Here is an 18,707-nt window from a genome sequence, read left to right as displayed (position 1 = left end):
TGGGTTTCGCTTCGGCGGGTCGGTGTGGACTTGTTGGGCCGAAGGGCCTGTTTCCACACTGTAATCTAATCTAAATCTAGGGACAGAGCATGGTTCCTCCATCCCCCACTTCTTAACCAAGTATAAAAGTGTTTTAAAGAAAGGTGTTTTAAACCCCTTGAGTTCGGCAACTCTCAAAACAGGCATAACTCAGGCTTCACTTTAAATTAAAAGAATAAATATTGTTTCTGAATACCCAAATAGTATCGCAATAGCATCTATTCATGACATACACAAGAAAGGCTGATTATAAATGAAGTAGCACAAACTTGCATTTTTTTATTACTCCTTTCTCAAGACAAGTGCTGTAAATGTATGCAAAGCTGGTGATTCTCTCTTGGTTCACAAAAACATTGGACTTTGGATATCTCTAGCTATTAGTTCAGTGTCTTACTCCTGACAAAGGGCTTGGTTCTGCAAATTTGTAGGAAATAGGATAACCCCACTTTATCTGCTGGTAAACATAGAGGAACCTTAATTACCTGAAGGACACAGACAGGGAGTATTTTGTTCGGTTAATCGAATTCTGGATAATCGAATGCTGGTAACATAGTTCAGCCAAGCATCCTCCTGCAAAATGACTGCATCTACAGCAAGTAGCCCCAACTTTAGTTCCTTGAAAACCGCGTTAGGGAACTGAAGCTGGATGAACGTCGGATCATTCGAGGGGGGCGGAGGGGGTTATTGAGAGGAGTTACAGGGAGGTAGTCACACCTCAGCTAAAACAAGGTAGATGGCTTACTGTCAGGGGTCAGAAAGGGAACCGGCAGGCAGTGCAGGGATCCTTTGTGGCAGTTCCCCTCAACAACAAGTATACCATTTTGGATTCTGTTGTTGGGGGGGGGTGGAACGACTTACTAGGGATAAGCAATGGGGCACAGGTCTCTGGCACAGAGTCTGTCCCTGTTGCTCAGAAGGGAAGGGGAAAGAGGAGCAGAGCTTTAGTCATTGGGGACTCCATATTAGGGGACAGATAGGAGGTTCTCTGGGAATGAGAGAGACTCACGGTTGATGTATTGCCTCTCAGGTGCCAGGGTTCGTGATGTCTGTGTGTTTTCGGGATCCTTGCAGGGGAGGGGAAGCAGCCCAAGTCGTGTCCACATAGGCACTAACGACATAGGTAGGAACAGAGATGGAGATTTAAGGCAGAAATTCAGGGAGCTCAATTTATAGAGTTATCTTCTCTGATTTGTTACCCATAACATGCATTAGCGAGGCGAGGAATGGGGAGAGAGTTGAACATGTGGCTACTAGGGATGGTGCAGAGGGGAGGGTTTTGGATTCCTGAATAATTGGGGCGCTTTCTGGGGTAGTTGGGAACCTCTATAAACAGGATGGTCTTTACCTGAACCAGAGGGGTACCAACATTCAGGGCTGGGGAGGGGAGAAACAGTTTGCTAATGTTCTTCAGGTAGATTTAAATTAATTCTGCAGGGGGATGGGAACCTAAATTGTATTTGAGTGTAGACCATAAGACATAGGAGTAGAAGTAAGGCCGTAAGGCCCATTGAGTTCACTCTGCCATTCAATAATGGTTGATGGGCATTTCAACGCCACTTACCCGCACTCTCCCCGTATCCTTTAATTCCTTGCAAGATCAAGAATTTATCAATCTCTGCCTTGAAGACATTTACTGTCCCGGTCTCCACTGTGCTCCGTGGCAGTGAATTCCACAGGCCCACCAGTCTCTGGCTGAAGAAATGTCTCATTTCTGTTCTAAATTGACCCCCTCTAATTCTAAGGCTGTGCCTAGGGACCCTACTATCCCCAACTAACGGATACAACTTCCCAGCATCCACCCTTTCTAAGCCATGCATTATCTTGTAAGTTTCTATTAGATCTCCCCTCAACCTTCTAAACTCTAATGAATACAATCCCAGGGTCTTCAGCCATTGATAATAGTTCCAGAGATATAGAGGAAAGGATAGTAAAGATGATTCTCGATAGGAGCGAGAGTGACAGAGTAGTTGTTATCGTATGTTAGGCCTAACATTCCAGGGATCATCCATGTGAATCTCTGCTGGACACGTTCCAGTGCCAGTATGCCCTTCCTGAGGTGTGGGGCCAAGAATTGGACACAGTATTCTAAATGGGGCCTAACTAGAGCTTTATAAAGTCTCAGTAGCACATCACTGCTTTTACATTCCAACTTTCTTGAGATAAATGACTACATTTGCTTTCTTAACCATGGACTCAACAAGCAAGTCAACCTTTAGAGAATCCTGGACTAGCACTCCCAGATCCCTTTGTACTTTGCCTTTATGAATTTTCTCACAGTTTAGAAAATAGTCCATGCCTGTATTCTTTTTTCCAAAGTGCAAGTAGGAAGGTCTGAAATAAGGTTTCAGGGTTGCAAGAGAGCATCAGCAAGCAAAACGTTGGTTTCAAGTGTGTTTATTTCAATGCCAGGAGCATCCGGAATAAGGTGGGTGAACTTGCAGCATGGGTTGATACCTGGGATTTCGATGCTGTGGCCATTTCAGAGACATGGGTAGAGCAGGGACAGGAATGGCTGTTGCAGGTTCCAGGATTCAAATGTTTCAGTAAGATCAGAGAAGATGGTAAGAGATGGGGGTGTGGCATTGTTAGTCAAGGACAGTATTACTACTGCAGAAAGGACATTTGAGGACTTGTGTAGTGAGGTAGTATGGGCTGAGGTTAGAAACAGGAAAGGAGAGATCACCTTGTTGGGAGTTTTCCATAGTCCTCTGAATAGTTCCAGAGATATAGAGGAAAGGATAGTAAAGATGATTCTCGATAGGAGCGAGAGTGACAGAGTAGTTGTTATGGGGATGTCAACTTTCCAAATATTGACTGGGAAAACTATAGTTCAAGTACTTTAGATGTAAACAGGCCAAAAAGAGGTGAGGTCACATTAGATTTGGTATTGGCTAATGAACCCAGTCAGGTGTTAGATTTGGAGGTAGGTGAGTACTTGGGTGATACAGACACAATTTGGTTATGTTTACAACAGCAATGGACAGGGATAGGTACATATCACAGGGAAAGAGCTACAGCTGGCAATTACAATGCGATCAGACAAGATTTAGGATGCATAGAATGGCAAAGGAAACTGCAGGGCATAGGCACAATTGAAATGTGGAGCATGTTCGAGGAACAGCTTCTGTGTCTCCTTAATATGTATGTACCTGTCAGACAGGGAGGAAGTTGTCGAGCACAGGAACCATGGTTCACTAAGGAAGTTGAATCTCTTGTTGAGGGGAAGAAAGAAGACTTATGTTAGGATGAGATGTGAAGGCTCAGGGCAATTGAGTTACAAAGTAGCCAGGAAAAACCTAGAGAGAGAGCTAAGACAAGCGAGGAGGGGACATAGGTTGGTGGCAGATAGGATCAGGGAAAACCCTAAAGCTTTCAACAGGTATATAGGGGATAAAAGAATGACTGGAGTAAGATTAGGGCCAATCAAGGACAGTAATAGGAAGTTGTGCGTGAAGTCAGAGGAGATGGGGAAGCGCTAAATGAATATTTTGAGTCAGTACTCACACTAGAAAAATATTATGTTGTTGAGAATACTGAGAAACAGGCTATTAGAATAGATAGGATTGAGGTTCACAAGGAGGTGTTAGAAATTCTGAAAAGTGTGAAAATAGATAAAACCCCTGGGCCAGATGGGATTTATCCTAGGATTATCTGGGAAACCAGGGAGATTGCCAAGCCTTTGATCTTTATGTCGTCATTGTCTACAGGAATAGTACCAGAAGACTGGAGAATAGCAAATGTTCCCTTGTTCAAGAAGGGGAGTACAGACAACCCTGGTAACCAGTGAGCCTTACTTCAGTTGTGGGTAAAGTGTTGGAAAAGGTTATAAGAAATAGGATTTATAATCGTTTAGAGAGGAATAAGTTGATTAGGGATAATCAACACAGTTTTGTGAAAGGTAGGTCGTGCCTCACAAATCTTAAGAGTTCTTTGAGAAGGTGACCAAACAGGTGGGTGAGGGTAAAGGCGTAAATGTGGTGCATATGGATTTCAGTAAGGAATTTGATAAGGTTCCCCATGGTAGGCTACTGCACAAAATACAGAGGCATGGGATTAAACAGTTTGGATCAGAAATTGGCTAGTTGAAAGGATGGTGGTTGATGGGAAATGTTCATCCTGGAGTTCAGTTACTAGTGGGGTACTGCAAGGATCTGGTTTGGGTCCATGTTCATAAATAACCTGGATGAGATGTAGAAGGATGGGTTAGTAAATTTGCAGATGACACTAAGGTCAGTGCAGTTGTGGATAGTGCCGAAGGATGTTGTAGGTTACAGAGGGACATGGATAAGCTGCAGAGCAGGGCTGAGAGGTGGCAAATGGAGTTTAATGCAGAAAAGTGAAGGGTGATTCACTTTGGAAAGAGTAACAGGAATACAGACTACTAGGCAAATGGTAAGATTCTTGGTAGTGTAGATGAGCAGAGAGATCTTGGTGTCCACGTACATAGATCCCTCAAAGTTGCCACTCAGGTTGATAGGGCTGTAAAGAAGGCATATGGTGTGCTAGCTTTTATTAGTATAGGTATTGTTTTTCGGAACCATGAGATCATGCTGCAGCTGTATAAAACTCTGGTGCAGCCGCACTTAAGGAGTATTGTGTGCAGTTCTGGTCACCGCATTATATGAAGGATGTGGAAGCTTTGGAAAGGGTTCTGAGGAGATTTATGAGGATGTTGCCTGGTATGGAGGGAAGGTCTTACGAGGAAAGGTTGAGGAACTTAAATGCTGTAATGTTCTATGTTGTATCTGCACCTTGCAATCTTGTCAGATAATCTGATATTTGGATGATTGAATGCCAGATCAGTTTCAACACTGAATGCCAGATCATCAAGGTTCCTCTGTACTAGATAGTACTAGTAATTTTTCCAGCAATTTCGGTTTTTGTTTCTGGCTTCCAACATCCAATGTTCTTCCCATTTCTTTTATATACGAGGTAGGTCCTATTGAACAGAATCTCCTCACTGAGGTTGCTTTGTGTCCCACACTGACAGACCTGCTACTCAAGATGTGAGTGAAGACTCTGTTTCTTCCTCCCATAATCTTTATTTAATCTTATAGGAAATGGGTGTCACTGGGTGGGCCAGCATTTTATTGACCATTACAGCAGGTCAGGCAGCATCCAGGGAACAGGAGATTCGACGTTTCGGGCACACGCCCTTCTTCAGGATCTAATTCCTGAAGAAGGGCCTGTGCCCGAAACGTCGAATCTCCTGTTCCCTGGATGCTGCCTGACCTGCTGTGCTGTTCCAGCAATAAAGTTTCAACTTTGATCTCCAGCATCTGCAGACCTCACTTTCTCCTCCCATTTTATTGACCATCCCTTGTTGTCCTTCAGAAAATGATTTGGAGGTGCCGGTGTTGGACTGGGGAGGGCAAAGTTTAAAAATCACACAACACCAGGTTTATTTGGAAGCTCTAGCTTTTGAGGCGCTAGCTCTTCCATCAGGTGGTTGTAGAATAGGACAGAATTTATAGCAAGGGGTTAATGTCATGGAGCTGTAGTGATCTATTAAACAATTTAGATTAAGTCTTTCATCTTTTAGAATGGGATATGCTAGTTTTGGTTCTTTAATATGTAAATCCCAGAACTCCTTTTAAATTACATTCTGAACATAGCTTCAGCTTTCCCAACAATAGGTGTCATCTCAGCTCAGACAATGCATTAAAGGTGTTCCATTTCTAAAGTGGAACTTACAGAATCTTACATGGATTTATGCAGTTTTTGAGAAAAATAAAATGCAATTCTGCAAATACAAATTCACCTTACATGCACTCATACAGACCCTCTCTCATACGCACAAACATGCACATTCCCCCTGCACTCACCCTCTCACAGGCTTAAACCCCATCACACACACACTCTTTCACATGCACTCACACCCACATGCCTGCACATGCGCACCTAAGTTTATGGGGTGAATTTGTATTTGCAGAATTGCATTTATTCTGCTCAAAAACTGCATAAATCCATGTAAGATTCTGTAAGTCCCACTTTAGAAATGGAACCAGTCTGAATCAATGCTGGGACACAGACAGACTTTAACCTGATTTGGAGATGCTGGTGTTGGACTGGGGTGTACAAAGTTAAAAATCACACAACACCAGGTTATTGTCCAACAGGTTTAATTGGAAGCACTAGTTTTCGGAGCGACACTCCTTCATCAGATGATAGTGGAGGGGCGCTCTGAAAGCTAGTGTGCTTCCAATTAAACCTGTTGGACTATAATCTGGTGTTGTGAGATTTTAGACTTTAACCTCACACCTTTAATGCTTTGTCTCAGCTGAGATGACACCTATTGTTAGGAAAGCTGAAGCTATTTTGAGAATGTAACTTAAAAGGAGTTCTGGAATTTACATATTAAATAACCAAAACTAGCATATCCCATTCTAAAAGATGAAAGACTTAATCTAAATGTGTTTAATATATGGAAGTGAACATGCAGAGGGTGGTGTTCCCATGTATCTACTACCCTTGTGTTTATAGATGGAAGTGGTCGTGGGTTTGGAAGATGCCGTCTAAGGACCTTTGGTGAATTTCTGCAGTACAATTTTGAGATAGTACATACAGTTGCTACTGAGTGTCAGTGGTGGAGGTGCCTAAATATAGTGGCTACAAGTATAGATCAGAGACTAGGAATCCTGTTTCCTTACATCCCGACTCCCGAAAGCCTGTCCATAATGTACAAGGCACAAGTCAGGAATGATGGAATACCTAGAACATAGAACAGTACAGGCCTTTCGAAGTTGTACCGGCCTTTTAGATTAGATTACTTACAGTGTGGAAAAAGGCCCTTTGGCCCAACAAGTCCACACCAACCCGCCGAAGCACAACCCACCCAGACCCATTCCCCTACATTTACCCCTTCACCTAACACTACGGGCAATTTAGCATGGCCAATTCACCTGACCTGCACATCTTTGGACCTGGAGGAAACCCACGCAGACACTGGGAGAATGTGCAAACTCCACACAGAAAGTCGCCTGAGGCGGGAATTTATCCTACTCTAAGATCTGCATACCCTTCATTGTACTATCTTCAATGTATCTATTCAAGAGTCACTTAAACGTCCCTAATGTCTCTGACTCTACTACCATCACTGGCAGTGCATTCCACACACCCACCACACTGTGTAAAGAATCTACTTCTGACATCTCCCCTACACCTTCCCCCAAATTAAAATTATGTCCCCTTGTGATAGCCATTTCCACACTGGGGAAAGGCTATCCACTCTATCTATGACTCTCAACATCTTGTACACCTTTATCAAGTTGCCTTTCATCCTTCTTTGCACCAATGAGAAAAGCCCTAGCTCCCTCAACCTTTCTTCTAAGATTTGTCCTCCAGTCCAGGCAGTATCCTGGTAAATCTCCTCTACATCCTCTTTAAAGCTTTCACATCCTTCCTATAATGAGGCGACAGAACTGAACATAATATTCCAAGTGTGATCTAACCAGGGCTCTATAGACCTGCAGCATAGCCTCACAGCTCTTAAACTTGATCCCCCTACAAATGAAAGGCACAAAGCAGCAAATAATCTTTGGTTCAATAAATTCCAACCATTGTCATCTCAGTTACAGACAAAGTCTAAAACAGAACCAGCAGCATCAATTAGTGAAATAATTCATAAACCTCGCTTGAACAGTGGTAAATCAGCCTCTGTTGTAATTTAGGAAGCAAGCCTGCCAATTTGTGCACAGCAAGATCCCACACACACCAACACGATAATGATCAAAGGGATTTCTTTTTAAAAATATCTTGCTCTTAAACATAGTGGCTGTGGGATTATTACAATTACCTTAAGGCAGACAGGACACAAAATAGTGCAGACATCTGTAACCACCTCCCTCCAGGGAAGTGACACTCACTCACTCCAAGGACCTGCTGTTCATTTTAACAAGTGCAAATTCAAACAACCAATCAATACAAAAAAATCAGAGAACTCCAAACTGGGAGAGTGGAGTTTTTTTTTCTAGCAGTTTTAAATGATTGGAAGCTGGGTTTCCACTCACGAATTAATCAGTCTCATTCAGCCACTGCCGATCATATAAACTGGAGCTCAGATGAACACAACCTCAGGTCAAACCATCCCGGACCTGCAAAGATTTGCGTCAAAAAGTTTGTTGCGGAGTTTCTCAGAACGGCACTGAGATCAGGCAACAACGATATTGGAAAGCCTATGACAGCAGAATTACACAGAGTGAAGATCACTCAAGCCAACAGCAGCAGCAGCACGGTACAACTTGACAGCTTGGGGGATGTGAACGCTGTGCAATAGGAACAGGTCTGAGAAGGTTTATATGCAGCAAGCTGACAACTAGCAGACAGAGGTCAGACCAGAGAGCAGTCTGGTCATCTGTTCTGAACATCAATCCCAGCTCCCCAATTAGCCAGTCAATGATTCTCAAACTCCACACTTTTGGTCTTCTCCAGGCGTTCCTGCTTTAACACAGGTGGTTGGGATCTGCAGAGAGAGACAAAATTAAAATCAGGAAAGACGTCTACAACAATTCCTGAAATTAACCCAATCTGACCCCTATCTGAGCTCACTGTTGCCATTCATACAACCACAGCAGCATGGTCAACAATTCACATACCATCCCAGTAGCTCATGGGTTCAGTTTCTTCAGAAAATAGATCACAAAAGTCCAGTGATACACACAGTCTGAACAATGAGGGAGCGCCGCACTGTCAGAGGGTCAGCGTTCAGGGAGCGCAGCACTGTCGGAGGGTCAGCGTTCAGGGAGTGCCGCACTGTCGAAGGGTCAGCGCTGCACTGTTGGAGAGATAAGACCCTGCCTGCCTTAAAGTGGTTGTGATAATCCCACAGCCACTATCTTTAACATCAAGGTATTTTTGTCCTGTGGCCTGACCAATAGTCATTCCTCTGATCACCATCACGCTGTGCGTGGGATCTTGCTGTGCACACAGTGATGGAGTGTTTCCTACAAACAGTGAATGTATTTCTAAAGTACTCAGGGAGATACTGGGGACCTGTAAGGTGCTACAGAAACATAAATCTGATACTTGCTTTCGATTCAAGATTTGAAAACCTTTCGCTTATGGATTGCTCTGGATCTCCTGCTGGAAAAAAACTGAAAGCTGAGCCTCTGGATGGAGGCCTGAGGGAGGGTAGTACAGGATTCCTCCGGGATAATGGGTCTTGGCCCACAGTCAGTCAGCGCTTACCTGTCAATCCAATCCTGGGAGAAGCCAGAACCCTGCTCCTGCGTATTCTCCTTCCTGAGAGGATGAAAAAGATGGGAAGGTAAACCACTCACTGGATAATTGTTGTTTTAAACAGTGACATATTGCGAACCAGCCCAGCCCACTGCCCACACCCCCGCCTCTCTCAGGCAGATACCAGGATTGCTGGAGGGTTGGAGGGGTTTCCCCAGCATTGAACACCCTTCCATCTAAAACAGTGAACCATCACAGATTATCACAAGAATTAAGGTGCACAAAGGACAGCTATTCGCAACTGAAATCTCAAAAACCTACATTTTTTAGCCACTCCCTATGTGTTCAGCACTTCGTGCCCAGTCCATGACCAAATGCAAGAAGATCTGGGCTATATCCAGACTTGGGCTGACAAGTGGCAAGCAACATGCACTGCACAAAAATGCCAGGCTGTGACCATCACCAATAGGAGACAATCTAACCAGCAGCCCTTCACACTCAATGGTGTTACTATCACTAAATCCCACACTAACACCACCCTGGGGAGTACCATTGTCCAGAAAATCAACTGGGCCCACCACATAAAGACAGTGGCTACGACACAAAGTCAGAGGTTAGGAGATTCACCTCTGTTACTCCCCAAAGCCTCCCCAGACTGTCTACAAGGGACAAGTCAGGAGTGTGATGGAATATTCTCTGCTTGTTACAATATCGGACCTGACCAATAAATTTGTTACGATCTGGCGGAAGATCAGCAAGTCGTTGATTTTAGGTTGATAACATGAGACCTCCAAAATACTGAGAGCAAAGCTACAAGATTCCAGTTGTGAACAAAATCATCAATTATACCAAAACCTATAACAGCAATACAATCCACAATATGTAGGCCATTCAGCCCCTCCTGCCTGTTCCACCATTTAATACAATCCCCACTGATCTCATCTCAACCTCAATTCCATTTTCCTGCTCTCCATAATCTTCAATTGGTTACTCATTAAAACTCGGTATACCTCTTTAAACTGGCTCAATGACCCAGCATCCACACCACAGATTCACAATCCTTTAACTTCTCCTCATCTAATTTAAATCTGTTACCTATTATCCTTAAACTATGTCCTCCCTTTCTATTGTGCTGTTTGAGGAAACATCCATTCGATGTCTACTTTGTCAAACCCCTTTAGTATTTTATCATTGTTCTAAACTCCAGAGAGTATTGCCCTCAAACTCTCAATCTCTCTTCATAAGGCAAGCCTTTCATCTCTCAAAGTAATCCAGTGAACCTCCCCAACTACCTTCTTCCTCATGTAAGGGAACTAAAACAGTATTCCAGATGCAGTCTCACCAATGCCTTGTACCAATGGAAAAATCCTCTCTAAACAACTTATATTCTAACATCCAGAATTAACATGAGGCAACCGTAGATAACAAACAATGATCAAACAGCCCACAAAGCATATTTGATAAACAGATCCTACAGATATCTTAGCAACTCACCCCAGATGTTAGTGATACTGTGGGTCATTAAATCTAATTAAAACTTGACAAGGGATTCCATCCCTTTATTTAATGACCTGGCCTTGAAGCTCCCTCAACAGCCACTCCATCCGGGAGCGCCTGAACATCTGCTCACATTCTGGTGGTTAATCTTCTTCTCTGGGACTATATCTCTCTTGGTGACCCGGTGCAATGGAAATCACCTCTATCAATGTCGGCAAAACTAAAGAACTGATCATTGACTTTAGAAAGAGGAGGAAGGGGACATACTCCCATCTACATCAACAGAGCTGAGGTCGAGAGGATGGAGAGTGTCAGATCCCTCAGAGTGACAATAACTGACACAACCTGTCCTGGACCTCCCAGGTAAATGCGATGGTCAAGAAGGCACAACAATGCCTCTTCTTCCTCCGTAGGCTCAGGAAATGTGCCAAGTCCAGAAGGACCCTCACCAACTTCTACAGATGCACCATTGAGAGCATAGTGTCCGTGTGTATAACAGCCTGGTACGGCAACTGCTCTGCTCAGGACCGTAAGAAACTGGTGTGCACAATCAGACCATCACGGACGCACACACTAAACAACCCCATCTCCCTGCGGCCGACCATTTCAACTGTCCCTCCCACTGGGCGTCCTGGGCCACCTCCACTGCCAAATCCAAGCCACCCAACACCTGGAGGAAGGATAACTCATCTTCCACCTCAGGATCCTTCAATCACTTGGCATCGACATTGACTTCACTGGTTGGGAGGGAGTTGCTTGTCCCCTTCCCCCACCCACCTCATCCCAGATCCACGCTCCGACTCGGCACCTCCCTCTTGAGCTGTCCATCTTCCTTCCTACGTATCTACTCCACACACTCCACTGACCCTATCACAAACTTCACCCACCTGCATCGACCTATCACCTTCCCAGCTACCACCCCCCCAATCCCCCATTTATCTCTTAGCTCCCTTCCGCACACCCCCCAACATTCCTGATAAAGGGCTTATGCTCAAAGCATCCACTTTCCTGCTCCTCGGATGCTGTGCTTTTCCAGCGCAACACTTTTCGACTCTGACTCTCCAGCATCTGCAGTCCTCACTTTCTCTGATTTTCACATATGCCTGAGATCCCCCACCCAGAGTACATTCTGTGCTCTTGCCGTCCTGAATGCTTCATCTAGGTGTTGCTCAACATGGGGGAGTACCGATTTATCAGCGGAGGAGGATGGTTCATGGTAATCCTTGTCCATGTTTAACCTAAAGCCAAGAGACCTCATGAGGTCTGGAGTCAACGATGAGGACTCTCAGAGCAACTCCCTCCCAACCGTATCCCACTGTGCCATGTCGCCCCACCCCCCACCCCCATTGATTAAATGACCACGTAAGTATAGAGGGTAAGAAAGTGGCACTGAGAGGGAAGAGCTGTGTGACTGCTGTCAATAAACCCCACTCAAAGGAACCAGAGCCTGGAATGCAGTTCACTGGGATCCTACCCAACACTGCCAGCTCCTTCAATAGTCACTCCCCCCACCATCAATACACTGTGACAGCTGAAAGTCCTTCTATAAGAACTAACTCACCCAGGCTTCTTATAGAGCACCTTCCAAACCAGCAACTTCCAGCACAGAGCAGTAGCTACATGGGAACACCACGGTCTGCACACTCCCCTCAGAGCCGCTCACTATCCAGACGTGGAAATATATTGCTGTTCCCTAAGTGTCGCTGGGTCACAATCCAGGAACTAGAGGATTGCACTGGCTGGTGGTAGCAGCTCACCATCACCTTCTCAAGAGCAAGGCCCCAGCTCCTTGCTGGATCTCTCCAATTATTCCCAGTCTCATGCTGCATAGCTGGATCACTCCTTACACCTGAAATACGTATCCACTTTGTTCCCTGGTCAGTTAGTTAATATCTGTCCCCTGGTTAGCCCCTGCAGTGGATTCAACATTTTTGGATTTTCAGAAGGCATTGAGAGAGAATTGCGCAACTAAGTTAACTTGGTTTTTGTCCGCCCATAGCTATATCCCTCAGAGACTCTGTCATCCTCACTGCTGGCCTTTGCCCCGATTTAGGTCATCCACCAACTCTCCTCATTCCAGATTATAAATAACTGTGGCCCCAGCACTGATTCCTGAGGCACTCCACTAGTTTCATGTTGCCTTCCTGAAAGTGCCCCCGTTATTCTGACCCTCTGTTTTGTATTATTTAGCCAATCCTCTATCCATCCTCTATGCTCAACATCACGGGCTCTACTCTTACAAGCAGTCTCATGTGTGATCACTTATCAAAACACCTTCTGAAAATACAAATATATTACATCCAGTATTTCCCCATTATTGATCCTGCTTGTTAACTCCTCAACGAATTCCAATAAATGTGTCAGGCATGATTTCCTCTTTGTGAAGCCACGCTGACCCTGCTGGATTATATTATATACATCTCAATGCTCTGCTATTACATCCTTTATAATAGACCCTAACATTTCTCAATAACACACGTGAAGCTAACTGGCCTTTGGTTTGCCTGCATTTTTATGTAAAGGTGTTCCATTGGCAGTTTTCCAATCACAGAACATATAGCATAGAAGAGTACAACGCAGTACAGGCCCTACGGCCCTCAATGTTGTGCTGAACATTTATCACAATCTAAGATCAACCTAACCTCCACACCCTCAATTTACTGATGTCCATGTGCTTGTCCAGCAGTCACTTAAATGTCCCTATTGTCCCTGACTCTACCACCACTGGCAGTGCATTCCACTCACCCACCAGTCTCTGTGTAAAGAACCGACCTCTGACACCTCCCCTATACCTTCCCTCCAATCACCATAAAATTAAGAGCCTTCGTGACAGCTATTTCTGCCCTGGGGAAAGGTCTCTGGCTATCTACTCTATCAATGCCTCTCATTACCTTGTATATCTCTATGCAGTCACCTCTCCTTCTGTCCTCCAGTGCGGAAAGCCCTAGCTCACTCAACCTCTCTTCATAAAATAAGCCCTACAATCCAGGCAACATCCTGGTAAATCTCCTCTGTACCGTCTCGAAAGCATCTACATCCTTCCTATAATGAGACAACCAGAACTGGTCAGATATTCCAAGAGTGGTCTAACCAGGGTTTCATAGAGCTGCAGCATAACATTGCGGCTCTTAAACTCAATCTCCTTGTTAATCATATGCCTTCTTAACAACCCTATCAACTTGGGTGGCAACGTTCAGGGATCTATGTATGTGGATCCCAAGATCCTGCTGTTCCTCCACACTGCCAAGAATCCTGTCTTTACCTATATTCAGCACTGAAATCCAACCTTGCAAAATGAATCACTTCGCATTTATCCAGGTTGAACTCCACCTGCCACTTCTCAGCCCAGCTCTGCATCCTCTCAATGTCTTGTTAGAGTCAGAGATGTACAGCACGGAAACAGACCCTTCGGTCCAACTCGTCCATGCTGACCAGATATCCTAACCTAACCTAATCCTATTTGCTAGCATTTAGCCCATATGCCTCCAAACCCTTCCTATTCATATACCCACCCTGATGCCTTTTAAATGTTGCAATTGTACCAGCCTCCACCACTGCCTCTGGCAGCTCATCTCATACATGTACCACCCTCTGCATGAAAACGTTGCCCCTTGGGTCTCTTTTATATCTTTCCCCTCTCACCCTAAACCTATGCCCATTAGTTCTGGATTCATCCACTCCCAGGGAAAAGACTTTGTCTATTTACCCTATTACATGCCCCTCATAATTTTGTAAACTTCTATAAGGTCACCCCCTCAGCCTCAGACGCTCCAGGGAAAAGAGCCCCAGCCTATTCAGCCTCTCCCTATAGCTCAGATCCTCCAAACCTTGCAACATCCTTGTAAATCTTTTCTGAATCCTTTCAAGTTTCACAACATCCTTCTGATAGGAGAGAGACCAGAATTGCACACAATATCCCAACAATGGCATAACCAATGTCTTGTACAGCCGCAACATGACCTCCCTATTCCTGTACTCAATACTCTGACCAATAAAAGAAAGCATACCCAATGTCTTCTTCACTATCCTATCTACCTGCGACTCCATCTTCAAGGAGCTATGAACCTGCACTCCAAGGTCTCTTTGTTTAGCAACACTCCGTAGGACCTTACCATTAAGTGTATAAGTCCTGCTAAGATTTGCTTTCCCAAAATGCAGCACCTCACACACCACCCTCTGTCTTCTACCTTTGAGCCAGTTCTGTATCCAAATGGCTAGTTCGCCCTGTATTCTGTGAGACCTAACCTTGCTAACTAGTCTCCCATTGTCGACGCCTTACTAAAGTCCATATGGATCACATCTACCACTCTGCCCTCATCAATCCTCTTTGTTACTTCAAAAATTTCAATCAAGTTTGAGACACGATTTCCCATGCACAAAGCCATGTTGACTATCCCTAATCAGTCCTTGCCTTTCCAAATACATGTACATCCTGTCCCTCAGGATTCTCTCCAACAACCTGCCCACCACCGAGGTCAGGCTCACTGGCCTATAGTTCCCTGGCTTGTCCTTACTACCCTTCTTAAACAGTGGCACCACATTTGCCAACCTCCAGTCTTCTGGCACCTCACCTATGACTATCGATGATACAAGAGGCCCAGCACTCACTTCCCTAGCTTCCCACAGAGTTCTTGGGTACACCTGATCAGGTCCTGGGGATTTAATCACCTTTACGCATTTCAAGACATCCAGCACTTTCTCCTCTGTAATATGGACATTTTTTCAAGATGTCACCATCTATTCCCCTACATTCTATATCTTCCATGTCCTTTCCCACAGTAAACATGATGCGAAATACTCATTAAACATGTTGTAGTCTGCAACAGCCCTCCACACTACCTAAAACACCACTGACTTTTGTGTCATTGGCAAACTTACTAACAGACCCTTCCACATCTTCATCCAAGTCATTTATGAAAACAACAAAGAGCAAAGGCCCAAAAACAAATCCCTGCGGGACACCTCTGGTCACTGAGCTCCAGGTGGAATACTTTCCATCTAATACCACTCGCTGTCTTCTTTCAGCCAGCCAATTCTGTATCCAGACAGCCAAATTTCCCAAATCCTTTGGGACTTTGCCAGAATCTAAAGACTCCTGGAAGATTACGAACACTGCATCCACAATGTCTGTGGCTACTTTCTTTTAATATCCTCGGATGCAAACCATGTGCTGAGAGACTTCTCGGATCTTGGTGAGGAATTTGAAAGGTTAATGGAAACAAGGCAGGGATGTGGGACTACTTTTTCAAGGATTCACCAAAAAGGGCAGACTGGCCTTTCACTGCATTATAGTTGGTAGGGTCCTGAAAGCTAATTTGTTTGTAAAGAGATGTTGCAACTTTTGCAACATGACAGATTGCATGGATATAAGTTAGCTCACTGAGCTGGAAGGTTTGTTTTCAGCTGTTTCGTCACCATGACGAGGTAACATTATCAGCAAGAGTCTCTGGTGAAGCACTGGTGGTATGTCCTGCCTCTCTATTTATAGGGCTTGGTTTCTTAAGGGGGTGATCTCATTTCCATTTTTTTTTCAAGGGAAGGTAGATAGGATCTAAGTTGATGTGTTTATTGGAGTTCTGGTTAGAATGCCAGGCTTGTAGGATTCCTCATGTGTGTCTTCGTTTCGCCTGTCTACTGCCTTCAAACCAGCGTCTACAGAAAAACAAACACAGACCAAATACTTAACTTCAGCAGCAATCATCCCAATACTCACTAACGCAGCTGCACCAAGACATTATTTCAATGAGCTACATAACAGCAGCACCCAAGAACTACAAACAGCAGAAAAATATCTATACAACGTTTTTAAGAAAAACAGGTACCTGATAAACACAATCTGCAATTCCTCAGAAACAAACCCAAACAAGCAGACACAACCCAACCAAAAACTATCGCCACGTAACCTTACATCAAAGACATCTCAGAAATGACTTCCAGACTACTCCCACCCCTTGGCATCATGGTAGCCCACAAACCCACCAACACACTTAAACAGTGACTTATGAACCTAAAGGATCCATTAGATCCCACCAGCAAAACTAACGTCATTTACAAGATACCATGCAAGAACTGTAGTAAAACACTACATCGGACAAACTAGCAGGAAACCTGCCACCAGGATACACGAACTAGCCACCAAATGTCCCGACTCACTCTCACTAGCTCCCATACATATAGACAAAGGAGGAGACCACTTTGACTGGGACAACACACACATCCCTAGGACAGGCGAAACAAAGACACGCACGAGAATTCCTACAGGCCTGGCATTCTAACCAGAACTCCATCAATAAACACATCGATTTAAACCCCATCTACCTTCCCTAGAAGAGAAGAACTGGAAATGACATCACCCACGAAGAAACCAAATAAAGAGAGAGGTGGGACATAGCACCAGCACCTCACTGATAATGTTACCTAGTCATGGTGACAAAACGTCTGAAAACAAGCCTTCCAGCTCAGCGAGCTAACTTACATACTTATCATCAACCTGAGCTACAAATCTTCTCAAAAATTGCTATGATAGATTGTGGTCTGTTCGCCCAGAGTCCCCCTGTTCTTGTGCCAACTTTAACTGTGCATGTTCTGGGGAACTCGGATCAGTCGATGGGTACAGTTCCGTGATTTGACAGGGCAGCTGGAGCTGGACAGAGGGGGACAGGGAAATACAATGGGAGGACAATCGAGAACTTACTTCAATACTGGGGGCTGTGTTTCAGTCTGGGCCTCATATGAAGCCATTGACCAGTGAGATGGACACAGCAGGCTGGGAGAGACAGTAAATCTGTTGATCTCGATCACATCATCATTCCACTGTCTCTTCCTGGTCTGCTGGCTCACGCTGACAAAGGAACTGGCCAAGTGGAAGGCAGGTTTGGGTCCAGTTTGTGTCCTCACATCCTGCTCCGGTGCCTGTGGAGTGAGAATTCAGAAAGAGTGACAGGTGAATGTACACTGGCCAAACCAGCTGCCTCCCTCAGAGAGCCCAGTAAGAGCCTGGAGACACTACCTTAGGAACACAGTAACATGAGCTACAGACAAACAAAGTGAGGGCCAGCCCCAGCTCCCAGGTTTGCAGTTTCAGGAGAGCTCCACATTCTCAAAATGGGATACTCTGTCACCACCCAACTCCCAAGATAGAAACGATGATTCCACAACTCAGACAGATTCCCCTGAGCAGTCAGGTACACAGTCAGAGGGTCAGCGCTGAGGGGGCGCCGCACTGTCGGAGGGTCAGCGCTGAGGGGGCGCCGCACTGTCGGAGGGTCAGCGCTGAGGGGGCGCCGCACTGTCGGAGGGTCAGCGCTGAGGGAGCGCCGCACTGTCGGAGGTCAGTCGCTGAGGCAGCGCCGCACTGTCGGAGGGTCAGCGCTGAGGCAGCGCCGCACTGTCGGAGGGTCAGCGCTGAGGCAGCGCCGCACTGTCGGAGGGTCAGCGCTGAGGCAGCGCCGCACTGTCGGAGGGTCAGCGCTGAGGCAGCGCCGCACTGTCGGAGGGTCAGCGCTGAGGCAGCGCCGCACTGTCGGAGGGTCAGCGCTGAGGCAGCGCCGCACTGTCGGAGGGTCAGCGCTGAGGCAGCGCCGCACTGTCGGAGGGTCAGCGCTGAGGCAGCGCCGCACTGTCGGAGGGTCAGCGCTGAGGCAGCGCCGCACTGTCGGAGGGTCAGCGCTGAGGCAGCGCCGCACTGTCGGAGGGTCAGCGCTGAGGCAGCGCCGCACTGTCGGAGGGTCAGCGCTGAGGCAGCGCCGCACTGTCGGAGGGTCAGCGCTGAGGCAGCGCCGCACTGTCGGAGGGTCAGCGCTGAGGCAGCGCCGCACTGTCGGAGGGTCAGCGCTGAGGCAGCGCCGCACTGTCGGAGGGTCAGCGCTGAGGCAGCGCCGCACTGTCGGAGGGTCAGCGCTGAGGCAGCGCCGCACTGTCGGAGGGTCAGCGCTGAGGGAGCGCCACACTGTCGGAGGGTCAGTGCTGAGGGAGTGCCGCACTGTCAGAGGGTC

The 18,707-nt window shown here is 45.9% G+C and overlaps 1 long non-coding RNA gene across 1 annotated transcript; it reads right to left on the bottom strand.

Annotated features, from left to right (window-relative positions):
• Window positions 1-7,471: 7,471 nt before the first annotated feature.
• Window positions 7,472-17,947, bottom strand: LOC122550205. Its single transcript, XR_006311766.1, has 3 exons — window positions 17,408-17,947; window positions 9,226-9,279; window positions 7,472-8,500 (listed from the first exon to the last, which is right to left on the bottom strand). It is a non-coding gene; the product is annotated as an uncharacterized LOC122550205 (long non-coding RNA).
• Between the last annotated feature and the right edge of the window lie 760 nt (window positions 17,948-18,707).

The sequence above is a fragment of the Chiloscyllium plagiosum genome, chromosome 5 (assembly GCF_004010195.1).
Source record: "Chiloscyllium plagiosum isolate BGI_BamShark_2017 chromosome 5, ASM401019v2, whole genome shotgun sequence".
In the NCBI taxonomy this organism is placed as follows: Eukaryota; Metazoa; Chordata; class Chondrichthyes; order Orectolobiformes; family Hemiscylliidae; genus Chiloscyllium; species Chiloscyllium plagiosum.
The sequence above is the reverse complement of the archived record's forward strand: the minus strand, read 5'-3'. Positions and strand labels throughout refer to the sequence as shown.